Source organism: Eschrichtius robustus, chromosome 15 (assembly GCF_028021215.1).
Source record: "Eschrichtius robustus isolate mEscRob2 chromosome 15, mEscRob2.pri, whole genome shotgun sequence".
NCBI lineage: Eukaryota > Metazoa > Chordata > Mammalia > Artiodactyla > Eschrichtiidae > Eschrichtius > Eschrichtius robustus.
This window is the reverse complement of record NC_090838.1, coordinates 94,777,477-94,791,853: the sequence shown is the minus strand read 5'-3', so window position 1 is coordinate 94,791,853 and position 14,377 is coordinate 94,777,477. Positions and strand designations below refer to the sequence as shown.

At 43.4% G+C, this 14,377-nt stretch overlaps 1 long non-coding RNA gene across 1 annotated transcript in view; it reads left to right on the top strand.

Annotated features, from left to right (window-relative positions):
* LOC137777814 (uncharacterized) overlaps nucleotides 1–8,652 on the top strand; it is a 111,699-nt gene extending 103,047 nt beyond the window's left edge. Inside the window, exon 5 of the long non-coding RNA XR_011076633.1 lies at nucleotides 8,565–8,652. This is a non-coding gene — a long non-coding RNA (uncharacterized lncRNA). The remainder of the gene's footprint in view (nucleotides 1–8,564) is intronic.
* Nucleotides 8,653–14,377: the final 5,725 nt, after the last annotated feature.

Here is a 14,377-nt window from a genome sequence, read left to right as displayed (position 1 = left end):
TTTGCATCCTGGGAGCACACCAACCAAAACAAGGAAAGAAGCTCTGGGGTATATTGTTATAAAGCAGCTTATATAGTGAAAAGCAGTGACTGCTTATTCTTCACAGTGATTGGTTATAATATTAGAATGTTCTTAAATGATAGGAAATCGGTTAGTGTTATCTCATATCAACCTTGGGGAACACAAGTTTTCCTCATGATTTACAGAGGCATAAACAAGAAATGACCCAGGTCAAGGTAGTCTTGCAAAATAAGCTATATTAAGCTTTGTTTGTATGACTAAAATGGTATTGTACACTCAGGGAATTTTCAAGGCTGGTCGTCATTTGTTTTTTATTTTAACACCTGCAATCAAGCATTCTTGAATGCTATCTGTATAGGTAGCAAGCTTCAGAGGCTTTAGAATCTTGTCATAAATTGTTGACTTGCTTAGATCCATATAATTGAGATAAATAATATCTCAAAACAAACACAGCAAAGGGCAATCATTGCTTCTGTCATTGATTGAACCCCAGGTTAACGGTTGAAAAAAGCTTGAGAAATATTAGACTGTATTGTTCCAGAGATGCCTACAATAAATAATTTCTTACCGTCAAACTGCAGATTCTATAACTGTATTTAGTGTTTTTAAATCTCCAGTATTAAATATGAGGATTCAAGGAAGAGAAATTAAAATTCCCAGAAATTCTTAACATTAAGAGTTACTCTTCATTTTTTGTAACTCTTTATTTTTGTATTTTAACATAACAAGTGACTGTGATGCTAGGCATTACATCGTATTTCTGTGGCAGAATTTCACTAAACCTTTTAGAGGTTTTCTTTAAAAAAATTATAACTATATATAATATAATAAAAGCATGGCTTATTAACAAATATATTTTGATGTATTTTAAAATAATAAAAACCAGAAATATTCAAAATATTCAAATAGTAAAAATATTTGGAAATACAGAAATGATCTCTACTTGATAGAGACATTGTTTGGCAATAAAAGCAGTAATAGCAGGGAATATTGATACTAAAGACAATTTTGTAAAAATTGAAAGATAATACTACAAATATTTAATATTAGAAGATTTCATTACCTTAAGTACAAAGGATTAATTGCCCTATCCTATAATGTTGATCGTTGTTTCATGACAAATATCCCAGATATAGAAAATGCCCCATTTTGTGTTGAAGTTGGTCTCGTTGTTAAATGCGTCCCAGAGCATCTTCACATTGAGCTTTGCTGTCTTGCTCTAATACTGGGTTTTTGGTTGACATCACTATCGCTTTTTAATTCAGATTTCAGATCAGTTTCTAACTCCATGTCACAATATTTCAGAACATTATTATTATTTTTCTTTTATCTCTTCTGTTCAGTTATTTACAGAGAACTGTAGCCTATAGCTAGCAAGGTTAATAGCACTCCAAGGAATCTCCTAATGAAGTCGCCAAATTAAGGACTCTTTTTCTTGCTTCCAAAGCTTGCTATTCGTTGGAGCAGTACTCACAGGAGTCGTACAAAATATACTGTGCATATAAATGTATTAATATCTGTTTTATTTGCAAGAATGCTTCACCATTAGCAGCACACAGAGCCAGAAAACACATAATATGGCGACAACTACATGAGAGACGAATTAGAACAGGATGTCTTCTCTCTCCGTGTTCCTAACCTGGTCCACGGAAATGTTGACCTTCACCGTCAACTGAGTATCAGCTCTTGCTTTTGACTTGTTGTCAATAGATCCCCCTGAACAGGTAAAGTCTCCATGTCGCTTGTTAAGTTTTATTTTTTATGTGAAAATTATACTGCATTTCCTGTTTTCCTGATTTATTGAAAGATTTCTCACAGGATTTGGGATTTGAAAAAGCAAGATCCCAGAAAATTCTGGGAAGGAATTTGGACACAGAAGCATTTAACTATGTTTACACATATGAGGACCATCTGTTTTATAACATAATATTTAACTTGAAAATGTTTATTGTAAAAGCCAGTAGTCCTTTCTTCTTTCTCAACAGGTATTTATCAAGTGCTTATATGTAGGAGACATTATCCTAAGTACATAGATGAAGGAAAAAAATAGAGTTGTATGGAGCTTTGAACTCTGGTGGCTCCAAGGAGGCAAGGTGACTTAGTAGTACATAAATTAGGACATAAATTAATATAAGAAGAGTCTTAGCAAAGAAAGAAGTAGAGATAAAACATAACAGGATATCAGTGGAAGGTGAGTTATCACAGCTCTATCTATTCCGTGTAGATCCAAATATCTATTCCAAATGGCACCTTTAGATAAGTGATAGAAATGGTTTAGAACAAGTTCTTAGCTCTCTCTGTCTCTCTTTCTCTTTCCGTTTCTAATCCATTTAATATTAACTCTTAAATGTCAGCCCTGGGTCTGCTTTTGTGTCTGCTATAGTAGCATTTAGCAGACTAAACCTCCCAATGAAAACAATTAGAAAGCTCATAAAATCTCACCTAATCTCTGTCTATAATATTTTGTATAAATGTATAAATATAGTATAATGTATTATATGTACTACTATATAATATACAATACTGTTTACAATATTGTATATTAGTACATAAATAATACAATATATCATATATTATGTATTATTATATATTATATAATATTATTAACTATGTATCTCCAGACTAGATGGACAAAGATTGCTAAGAGATGAGCTCACATTTCATAGTTAATTTTCTGTGGGGACCTTTCCTGATTGTGAGGTTGGATCAAGCTTTGCCCAGGTAAAGGGTAACTACTTGGTAGTGGAAAAGATAGGTAAACAGGCAGAGTTTGGGCAGTCATGAAACGGAAAAGGAATAAAAAATGGAGAATTGTCTGGCTAAGATCCTGTTGACCAGAGAAGGGTGGAGAGCTAATCTTGACACAAGACAAAAACAATTTTTCTATATAATATCAGCAGCCAATTGGAAATGCCAATTTTTAAATTCCATTTTTAATAGTGTAAAAATCATAAAATACTTAGGAACACATTTTGCAAAAGATATATAAGAAGTCTACACTGAAAAAAATTAAAAAGAAACATTGGTGAAAGAAATTAAAGAAGATCCAAATAAATGGGGAGCTATATACTATCTGACTTCAAGACAATATAAAGCTATAGTAATCAAGACAATGTGATTTTTCAGGCATGAAGAAGAACAAATAAATTAATAGAACAGTATAAACAGGACATAAAGCCCAGAAATAGAAACAAACTTAGTCATTTGATTTTCAACCAAGGTGCCAGAGCAATCCAAAGGAAATTGAAAGTCCGTTTAAAGATGGTGATGGTAAATCTGCACACCCATAGGAAAAAAAAAAACCCAACAAACTTTGATCCATGCTCCACCATGTACACAAAATTATTTTGAGCTTGATTACACAACCTAAATATAAAAGCTGAAGTTATGAAGACTTTAGAGGAAAACATAGGAGAACTTCTTCATGACATGGAGGAGGAACAGTCTCTTGGCCAGGATACAGAAAGCAATAAACATTACGGGAAAACAGTGACAAATTATACTTCATCAAAAGTAAAAGCACCAGCATATCAAAATACATCCTTAAAAATACATGGCATGCCATAGAATGAGAAAATATTTTCAAAAAACGTGTCTGACAAAGGATTGGTATTTAGAATATATAAAAGGTTCTTATAATGCAACAAACAAGCAATTATAAAATCTTAACAAAAGATTTGGACAGACACTTCATAAGGAAAGAAATACAAATATCCAATGAGCATATGAAACATCAGAGAACATTAAGTAAAGGGGAATGAAAATTAAAACCATAGCAAGGCTGTTGACAGGAATGTAAATTGATACAGCCACTACGGAGAACAGTATGGAGGTTCCTTAAAAAACTAAAAATAGAACTACCATATGACCCAGCAATCCTACTACTGGGAATATACCCTGAGAAAACCGTAATTCAAAAAGAGACATGTACCACAACGTTCATTGCAGCTCTATTTACAATAGCAGGACATGGAACCAACCTAAATGTCCATCGACAAATGAATGGATTAAGAAGATGTGGCCCATATATACAGTGGAATATTACTCAGCCATAAAAAGAAACGAAACTGAGTTATTTGTAGTGAGGTGGATGGACCTAGGGTCTGTCATACAGAGTGAAGTAAGTCCGAAAGAGAAAAACAAATACCGTATGCTAACACATATATATGGAATCTAAAAAAAAAATGGTTCTGATGAACCTGGGGGCAGGACAGGAATAAAGATGCTGATATAGAGAATAGACTTGAGGACACGGGGAGGGGGAAGGGTAAGCTGGGACAAAGTGAGAGAGTGGCATGGACATATATACACTACCAAAGGTAAAATAGATAGCTAGTGGGAAGCAGCCGCGTAGCACAGGGAGATCAGCTCGGTGCTTTGGGACCACCTAGAGGGGTGGGATAGGGAGGGTAGGGAGGCTCAAGAGGGAGGGGATATGGGGACATGCATGTGCATATGGCTGATTCATTTTGTTATACAACAGAAACTAACACAGTATCGTGAAGCGATTATAAAGATCCAATAAAGATCTATTTAAAAAATAAATAAATAAGTAAAATGGATAACCAACAAGGACCTACTGTATAGCACAGGGAACTCTGCTCAATATTATGTAACAATCTAAACGGGAAAAGAATTTGAAAAAGAATAGGTACATTTATATGTATAACTGAATCACTTTGCTGTGTACTTGAAACTATCACAACATTGTTAATCAATATTTGCAGGGCAGGAATAGAGACACAGACGTAGGGAATGGACATGTGGACACAATGGGGGGAAGGGGAGGGTGGGACGAATTGGGAAATTAGGCTTGACATATACATATACTACCATGTGTAAAACAGAGAGCTGGTGGGAACCTGCTGTACAGCGCAGGGAGCTCAGCTTGGTGCTCTGTGGTGACCTAGACGGGTGGGATGGCAGGGGGAGTGGGAGGGAGGTCCAAGAGGGAGGGGTATATGTATACATACAGCTGATTCACTTCGTTGTACAGCAGAAACTAACACAACATGGTAAAGCAACTATACTCCAATTAAAAAAAAAACTATACTCCAATATAAAATAAAAAGTTAAAAAAAAATAGCTCATAGTATGTGCTGATTTTGTCTGTTACATAACCTCTCTTGACTTCGTTTTCCCCGTGGTGTCTATTTCATAGGGTTGTGGAGAAAATTAGATAAGATGCCTCATCCAATCTTAGGACAGGTGAACATGCACACGTGCTAAGATCACTGGGCATTAATACCATCTCCACGATCTCAGAGAGCTCTTCCATGGAGACCAGCTCAAACTCTGTGAAATTCTTCATAAATATAAAGTGTAGATGTGGTTTATTAATGCTTGTCAAGCCAATGATCTCTTGCCTCAATGGCAATCCAAACCGAGGCTTGTCAAACATGGGGACCGAACGTGGAAAAGAGAAGAAAAAGCAGATCAGATGTAGAGTTTAGGCATCGCCTGGGTTTCAGAAAGTAAGAGCTCTCTCCAGGAGCCGCCCAGGGAATGAGGTGACCTTCTATTATTCTACGTTGTATTTCATGGCGTTATTCCTGAGACTAAAGTCTCTAGTGACATTTCATTTAGAAAGCAAGTTGCCTGAGCTGAACCTCGTCCATATGCACGCATCCGGCTTCAAAGAACACGGCCCCTTATTTACACTTTCCGAGTGACTGACCAGGTGGCTTTAGCACAGGCCACGGAACGCCTGGAAGTTACAAAAGCTGCCTGTGCTTCAGACAAAGGCAGCTGCCGAAAGTTCTCGGGTTTACGCAAACTCTCTGCCACTGACGGACCTCCTCAAACAGACAATATTTAGTATGCAAAAGGTTGCCTCAAAATAAGCACTGTTTTTACCCCCAGCAGTGAAGGACAGGACCCCCACGGGAGGCCAGCGGCCACAACGATGTTCTGTCTGAGCCCAGATCACTCTGTAGAAGGTTGCAGTCCGGACTGGTCTGGGCTGACATTTCAACACGAGGGACCTGAGACACAGCTACCTTCCTTTACAGAGTGTAACCAAAGTATATTCGCTCAAGACACTGCTCTGAAAACACCCAGCAGACATTTTCCTGTTCCTTTGGCGGTGGGACACTATGATAAAGCGCCCCCCGCCCCGGTTCTGTTTGTGATCAGGGGTCAGCAGCCGGGGTTTAGCCCTGTGCTGTAAGGATGCCCAGCGCCAGGCCTGTGTTCCTGCTGGGGGGAGGGGGAGGCCTTGGTGTGAAATCACCCATCCCCCCACGCAGGCCTCTCCCTGAGCTGGGTGCTTGTAAGGACACCAGCCTCAGGAGGTATTAGGGTGCTGCACCTGGGGCTGCACATCCAGGATGGGTCACTTCTGTCAGCAGACTTTAAAATAAAGATGAAGACACAGCAGGCCTGTCTGTCCACCATTTCAGGAGAGGAGATAAAGCTGTCCTGTTCGTGGTTTAGTGGAAAATGTGTGACATTAACCGTTGGGGGTGTGATGAGTGCAGGCTCCAGAATGTTCTGTGCAAACCCCTTGGCCTTAGTACACACTTTCCCTCAGAGTCAGCGGTCCCAGGGGAGGTTGCTAATGAGACATGAAGACAGGTCTTACGCTGTCATCTATGGCTGGCAGACTCTGAGGTTACCTGGGTTATTTTCTGCAGGAGTTCTCAAAGCCTTGAAAATGCTAAGTACAGGATGCGGCCGAAAGGCGGCTGTAGAACATGCAGCGCCACTGATGACACACGGTCCTCCCCACAAAGCATCCCGTGTGGTCCTCAAACAACGCTGTGGACACACAGCCTCAGGGGGACCCTGAGAAAACACATGTGAAGTAGCTGATAGAGTCCCAGTAACAGAAACAGGCTCCAGTCAGCTGGGACAATTGAAACCACAGGCTTCAGGCTTAGTCCCCAGATCCCAGGTGGGAGCTGTCTCATAATCACGGGGGATGGGAAAAGCCAGTGCCCAGATGACTGTCCTTGGGTGGGAGTGAGGTCACGTCTCCCTGGATGTCCAGGGAGTTAAGACTGCGGTTGCACTAAGCACACGGGTAAAGAGGAAAAGGAACTGGGTTCTGACCCAGTCCCTGAGCCTGCCCTGCCTTGCAGCTGCCCACAGGGCCCCAGGCCCATGGGTCCATTGTCTGTCCTGGTGGGAGGGATACTTCTGACTCCCTGGATAAAACGAAGTGCAGAGAAACGTTCAAAGGAGCCAGAGAAAATTAAATTCTCTCCTTGGACTTCTGTCTATGTGATGGGAAGGACTCTGGGCTTGGTCTTAGGAGACCTACATGGTCATTTCCTGATCTTTATGATGAGAAGATCACTTAAGAGAATCTCCAGGGTACCTCGAAGGTGAAAAATCTAAAACTCTGTGTCGGTATCAGACCACGTTTGCTTACCGTACCTACTCAACCTCGTTGTTGTTTGTTGAGTGATAGTTACCCTGTGGTCCATTAGGAAAGGAGAAAAGGAAATAGAAAGCATGAGTTTTACAAGGAATTTCTAAGCTTCTCTGTGCAGTGCACTGTTCAGAGAAAGAGCTGTAGCGATGCTGGCATATTCCCCGAGGGCGTGCCATGGGTTAGCACAGTGGTACTTACACCATCACCAACTCTTGTCTACAGCCATCGCCCTTTGGGGTGCTTAGGGAACAAGTAGGAATTCCCCCCTTCCTTCCCTTCCTCCTTTCCTCCCTTCCTCCCTTCCTTCCTTCCTTCCTAACTTCCTTCCTTCCTTCCTACCTTCCTTCCTTCCTTCCTTCCTTCCTTCCTTCCTTCCTTCCTTCCTCCCTCCCTCCCTCCCTGCCTTCATTCTTCCCTGCCTTCCTTCCTCCCTCCCTGAAATAAAATGAATAAAATGAATTAATAAGATAAACCTATTGGAAGTAATCAATTTCTTTCAGTGCATTATTATGAAATTTTGTATGCTCTTGATTAAGGCTTGTGTCAGATTTCAATGCAAGTTGAAGCTTTGCACTTGATATAAGGCCCATATTTCCTCATGTCATATACTGTAGAGAAATAGGAATTATTACCCTCCTGATATAACCAAAAGTACTGGACTGAGTATTCTAGGATTAGATTTAAGTGTGGCAATGGCACGCGGCCTTACAGCTTCTTGGTAATCGCCATGTCCACAGAAACACACGAGGAAATTTACCCAAACACTGCTCTGTGCTGCTGATAACAAAAGTTGGTGTTTCAGAATCACCTTTCATCTTGAGACTCAACTTCCTGTGAAATCTAAATAGCCCCTATACTCCCAAATGGCATTAGTGCAGCAGGATTAATACATCACATGCTATTCTTTGCACTGTGTTGGCAACAATGTCCTCAGGCAGTTGAATTGTTCATTTTGCTAGCTAATACCATTGTGATAACCTCCACAAATAGTGCATCTTACAGGATGCTCCCACCACTTTCCATATTCGATCTTAATGAGTCTGACATTCTATTTTGTAAAGGGTTATTTCCAATTATTAGCAAAAAGAATTCTATTTAAGCACTTGATATCATTGCTGAGATGTGCTTACGAGGTGATAAAATGGTCATTCTATTTCCCCAACAGTCTCTCTGAAGATGCTCTGTAATAAGACAGCCATTTCTGAATGGGTGTGCTCTCTGACTGGCTCCGTACACCCGACCCACTTCAGAAAAGCAAACTGAATTTGATTCACTCATCAGGGAACAATATTCTACAACCTGTCAGAGAATAAAGCGCTGGAGTCATTGCATTCTGCTGCCAGAATCCAAATATCAGGACTTAGCTGGTGGATGCGTGGAGAGAGCAGGTGTCACTTCTACGCGGGGACTTGAGGAAATACCAGATGCCCCTGATGCCTCCAAAATAGCCAGGAAATAACAAAAACTCTCAAATGACCTTCACCGTTTGCTACGGGATATGAGTTCACATTAGAGGTTCATTCTGTGGGATGAAGGTCTCACGCCTTTGGAAGGGCTCTACTTACATCAGATCAGCCTTGGGTACCTGACACTGAATGAGGTCAACTCTCCTGAGAAGAGCTTTTCCTGGAGGAAGTTCAGGAGAAGCATGGGGCTACTGGTGGATATCTAAGGACCCAGAGCTCTCAGACCCAAAGGGAAAGGCCACTCACACCTTCTGACAGGATCCTACTCTCATCCAGGGCAGCCTTATCAGGGGCTTTCTGCGACTCGCTGCTTTAATCTGAGGGCTTAACAGCCCCATGGCAGGAGTGCCTTTTAATGCGAGCCACTCCAAAAGCACTTTAAAGACCTCTTTAGAATAAATACCATAGAGCTGGAGTGGCACTCAGTCCATCCCGCACAGCTGCGTGTACACACACATACACACACACACGGTTATTCACCATTGTCCCTATAATCAACCTCAGTAGTTGGCAAACTGCTCTAATAAATGCTGATATTTGCCTACGCCCATGCTGCTTGGCTCACGGCACACGGTTCTGACTCACCACTGCGCCCCTGAGCCCAAGGCACCCACGTTTGCTGTGCAACCTAGAGGTTAGGGTCTGGGGCAGGTGGGCAGCATCTTGGGATAAAGGAGCACATTGTGATGTGAGGGTGGGGGAGGGGAGGTGTAAGAAGAGCAAATAACTGACCAGAAGACCTCCTTCTTGATTTTTGTTTGTTTGTTGGAAAGGAACCATTAGGAAACATTTTAGCGGGCTGACTTCAAAGATAGATTTGGGAAGCCAAAGGCCACTCAACAAAAATGCAGAATTCTAGACTGAGCTAGAGAGCACAGCTGCCCCTCCTCCCTGGTCTCCTCACTGATCCTTCCTCCCTGGTCCCCATAACACTCCTGGCTCTGCTCCAGGGCCCTGTGTCTGCTCCAGGTTACACCAGGAATGGCCAGCGGTGTTTCATGCCGGGGCCCTGGCTCTGCAGCCTTTGGCGAGCTGACGGTATCGGAGCGCGTGACATCTGTGCTGGATAAACAGCACTTCTTCTCATCTCACTTCCTTCTCTCAGCTCTGACCTCTTGAGCCAGTGGTCTCTTAACCACGAGGAGCCCACCTGTCAAGTCAGAGCATCACCCAGGTGCCTGGCCTGGTTCTCAGAGCCGGGAGCTCAGGACAAGGAGGCCTGACCTTACTCCAGGTGACAGCCCACCCGCTGTCCACCGAGAAGGCCAGCACACCCATCGCAAGCCCACCCTCAGCTCTGAGCTTCCGGGGAGCACGAGGGATCCCCAGCAGCCTCTAACTTGGAGTCCAGGTGCTGAACAGAAAAGATGGGCAGTGACGCGTAAACACATTGCTGTTACTACAAGTGCAACCCAAAGTCTATCTCCTGTGGATGGCGTGTCCCACTGAGGGATGATCTTGGCTGTGGTTGAAAGTAACGTGCACTTCCTAACTCATTCCGGGAGGCGAACATCATGCTGATACCAAAACCAAAGCCATTCCAAGAAAGGGGAACTGCAGGCTAATATCTTTCATGAGCATGGATACAAACATCCTGGGCAAAATTCTAGGAAAACTAATCTAACAATGATTAGAAAGAATTACACAGCACAACCAAGTTGGATTTACCCCAGATGTACAAGGCTGGCTCAACATCCTGAAATCAACTCTTGTAATCCATCACATCAACAGACTGAGGAGGAAAAGTCACGACTATCAATAGATGCAAGACATTAATAATAGGGAAAATGCAATGGAGTACGGGGAAATGTTTGAAAATATAGGTTTTATTGTAATTTAGATAAAGCAAGGCCAACAGACCAGGAGACGATTGCCAGTGAACCACAGTCTGTTACATTTCCCAAGAGCAGAGGGTGCTTCTCCTCCCTGAACCATGGGAAGCACTGGGGTCTGTGAAGACGCCGGAGCTGCCAGCAAGGGGCTTATTACAATTTCCATACGAAGGAACAACAAGGCAGGGTAGGCAGGCTTAGAATCAGCTGGTCTCAGTGGTTCCGGTAGGCTCTGGGTCGTGGGACTGTCCCTAGCTGTGCAGGACCTGCCACGGTGTGATGAACTGTCCAGAGCAGGGAGCTCGGCAGAGGAGAAGGTGGGTCGGGGTGTGGACCCTGGACCGGGGGTTTGCATCTGGAAGGAGTCGTTTATTCTCCAGAACTGACCAACGCTGGTGGAGGGGGGGCGGTCTCTCCAGGGTCAGCCAGGCCCCTGATGCCAGAGCATCAGATACAGGTAACAAGAGACGCAATCGTTAGAGGAACTCTCTGTACTTTCCACTTATTTTTCTGTAAACCTTAAATTGTTTTGAAAACAAAAGTCTATTTAAAAAAAAAAAGTAACGTACAACGAAAGACACATTTTAACAAATTAGTCTGGAATTTCCTATGTGTTTCAGAGCTAAAAGAGGCACGTCATGCCTGGGCCTTTGGGTTTAATCCTCTCTCCCACATCTCTTTAAAGGGTGGTTGCTAGACCACGTGCCAAAGCAAGAACCTACCCTACCCTCCCTCCAAACTATGTAGGAAGGACTGAAGGGGCCTTTGATCCTTTGAAAGATATAAGCAAATAAAAGTGTGGACCGAACCGGTTCATCTGTACCATTTTTCTGGATTCCACATATATGCATTAATATAGGATATTTGTTTTTCTCTTTCTGACTTACTTCACTCTGTATGACAGTCTCTAGGTCCATCCATGTCTCTACAAAAGACCCAGAAATAGAGACACAGATGTAGAGAACAAACGTATGGACACCAAGGGGGGAAAGTGGTGGTGGTGAGATAAACTGGGAGATTGGGATTGACATATATACACTAATATGTATAAAATAGATAATAAGAACCTGCTGTATAGCACAGGGAACTCCACTTCGCTGTACACTAGAAACTAACACAACGTTGTAAAACAACTATATACTCCAGTAAAGAAAAAAGGAAAAAAAAAAGTGTGGACCGAGCGTGTGGTGTGGTGACACGGCAGCACTCGGGCTGCGTCTGTAAGGGGTCTTCACTGGGATCCGCGATCAGATAACCTCAGTGCAGCTCTTACAGGAAGGAGCAGGGGTGGGACACGGAGAGGGTGCACCCCCTGCTGTCCCGGGTCTCCTAGACAAATGAGCTTCACTCTTCCTTCTCGAAGTCTTGCTAGTTAATACTTCCGCTAAAATATTCAGGCTCCTACACACTTTGCAGCTTTAAGTACGTAGCCTTTCCCCTCTTCCCCTCCCCTGCAGAGAGAGAGACGGAGACAAGAGAGACAGAGGATGGTATTTCTTTCCTGTGATTCTCGGCTCTGGTTTCCCAGAGTTCTTAAAATCTCCTAATCTCTTGACATTAACTTGGAAACACTTTGGCTGGTAGAAATCCCTTTTCCGATGCCTTTCACATAGCTCTGCTCGCGAGGCAGGAAGAGGGGTTAAGATGCTGGCTGACAGGCAGGTTCTGTTCTGCTGGGGTGGAATTTTTTTCCATTAGCTTGTTTTTGTTTTTAGAGAACATCATTGGAACCCGTGAGTAAGACAGCTGTAATTCCTTCTTGGAAAACTACATCTTGCCGAAGGAAAATGACGGAATCTATACAAGCCTCGCTCCTTTCTGCTCAGAGAAGCCCTTGTCCCCGAGGGAGGAAGATGTGGGTGTCTCTGAAGGGAAAGAAGGAGAAACCCTTAGCTACACTGCACCTTAAGGCAAGCTGTCTTCCTCCCAGTGGCTATAGGGTCCTGAAAGCCTTTGTGTGTAAAAGTCCCTGAAAACACTGACAGTCTCCAGTTCTGGAGGGATGATTAAGAGGAAAAATTGAAATAGACATGGAAGGACAGGTGGGGAAAGTACAGGTCTCTTGTTAAGAACATCTTTTTAAAAGATCAAGAAAAGAAGGGGTTCCAGGAATCAGGGCCCCCAGGAGGTGGGCTCTGGTGTCTTGCTGGGGCAGGAGAAGGTGCGGGGAGAGGCCCTGGCATTGTGCAGGTACACGGGGGCTGCTCCCTCCTCTGGCCTCCCCTCCACTCCCGTTCATTGCACAGCAGGTGGAGGCACGCCCTGGTGGTGGAGATGTGTCTCTGAGGACGCCCCAAGCTGCTAGGACGCGGGCTCCCTTTTCCCCGCAACGCATTCTCGGTAAAGGGCGCCTCCTGTAATCAGGAGCATGGGCTGGGCTCAGAATCCTATCAGATGGCAGCAGGCTCTTAATCCGTGTCTGGGGCTGAAGATTAATAACATTACAGATGCCTGTGTTACGGTCCCCCATTCGCTTTCCCTGTGTTTGCTTGTCACGCGAAGACCTTATGAGGAGCTTTCCTTCTCCAGGAAAGCTCAGACCCCAGTGCCGCAGGGCTGGGTGGTTTCTGGGTAGGTGCTGTTGCCCAGAAACAGGTGGTGGCCACTCCTCACGCCTGCAGGGACCTTTCCTTTCCTCCCGTGAAGCTCTTCTATCTCCTGGAGTCGTCTTCACAGGGTTAGATGCATTCTGTGTTCATCATTCATGAAATTCAGAAGGTGGAAGCCATCTTCGTGTCTTGGGCTACCCTGAAAGCAGAGGTGCTGTTGCTGGGCAACCAGGAACCCAATTCTTGGCTCCACTGATGGAAGGGGACACGGATGCCGTCCCGTGTACACAGGATGGAAAACAACCCATGAGAACATTGCAGAAGGGGGCCCGGCCACGCAAGAGCCGGGGAAGCTAGTGACGGGAACTGGGACCAAGATGTTTGCAGCAGGGCCCCGGGGGCTCTCATCCAGCTCTTATTTTTGTGTTTTGTTTCCTCTTTTGATGGAAGAGAAGGATTTGAGAGAAAGGTAACTCCAGGAAGCTGCTTTTAACGAACTCAAAACTGGAACACTTTCCCAGGGTGTTACAAGATACTTCAGGAGTTCCTGCTTTCACTTTTATTTTTGCTTTTTTGACATTTAGTCTCATTTCAAAAACGTTCAATTAAAATACTCGGCAAAGACATTCTGTTCATACATCCCATCCCCTGCGATGGCAGGTCCCAGCTTCAGACCTGCAAGCTGAATTTTTCAGCAACCATTTTGTCTCCTAACAGCATTTAGTTGCTTTTATCTCCTTACTTTTGATTTAAAAAAAAGAATGTTTCTCTTCCACGTGAAACTTCATTTCACAAAAAAGACTGACGGCAGATGTTGAATCTGGAAGCTCTTCCACCAAGAATGACAAAAATAAAGAGTGATGCTGAAAGCTGCGCTGCATGAAATCCTCTCTCTGCCATACTTTCCCCAAAGCCCTAACTGGCTCTAAAAAGATATTCTGAGAACAGAAATTGGGCATCGCACAGACAGGCTTTTATGCAACGATCAAGCGATACCTCACCTCCTGTGTTTTTCCAAATAGACAGCAGGGCTGTTTTCTCCAAAGTGAAAGAAAATGTTGGCAAAGATCTCACATTATCTGGTCATTTTCAAGGTCACTCACAGCCCTATTATCTACTGCTTCCTAGTAG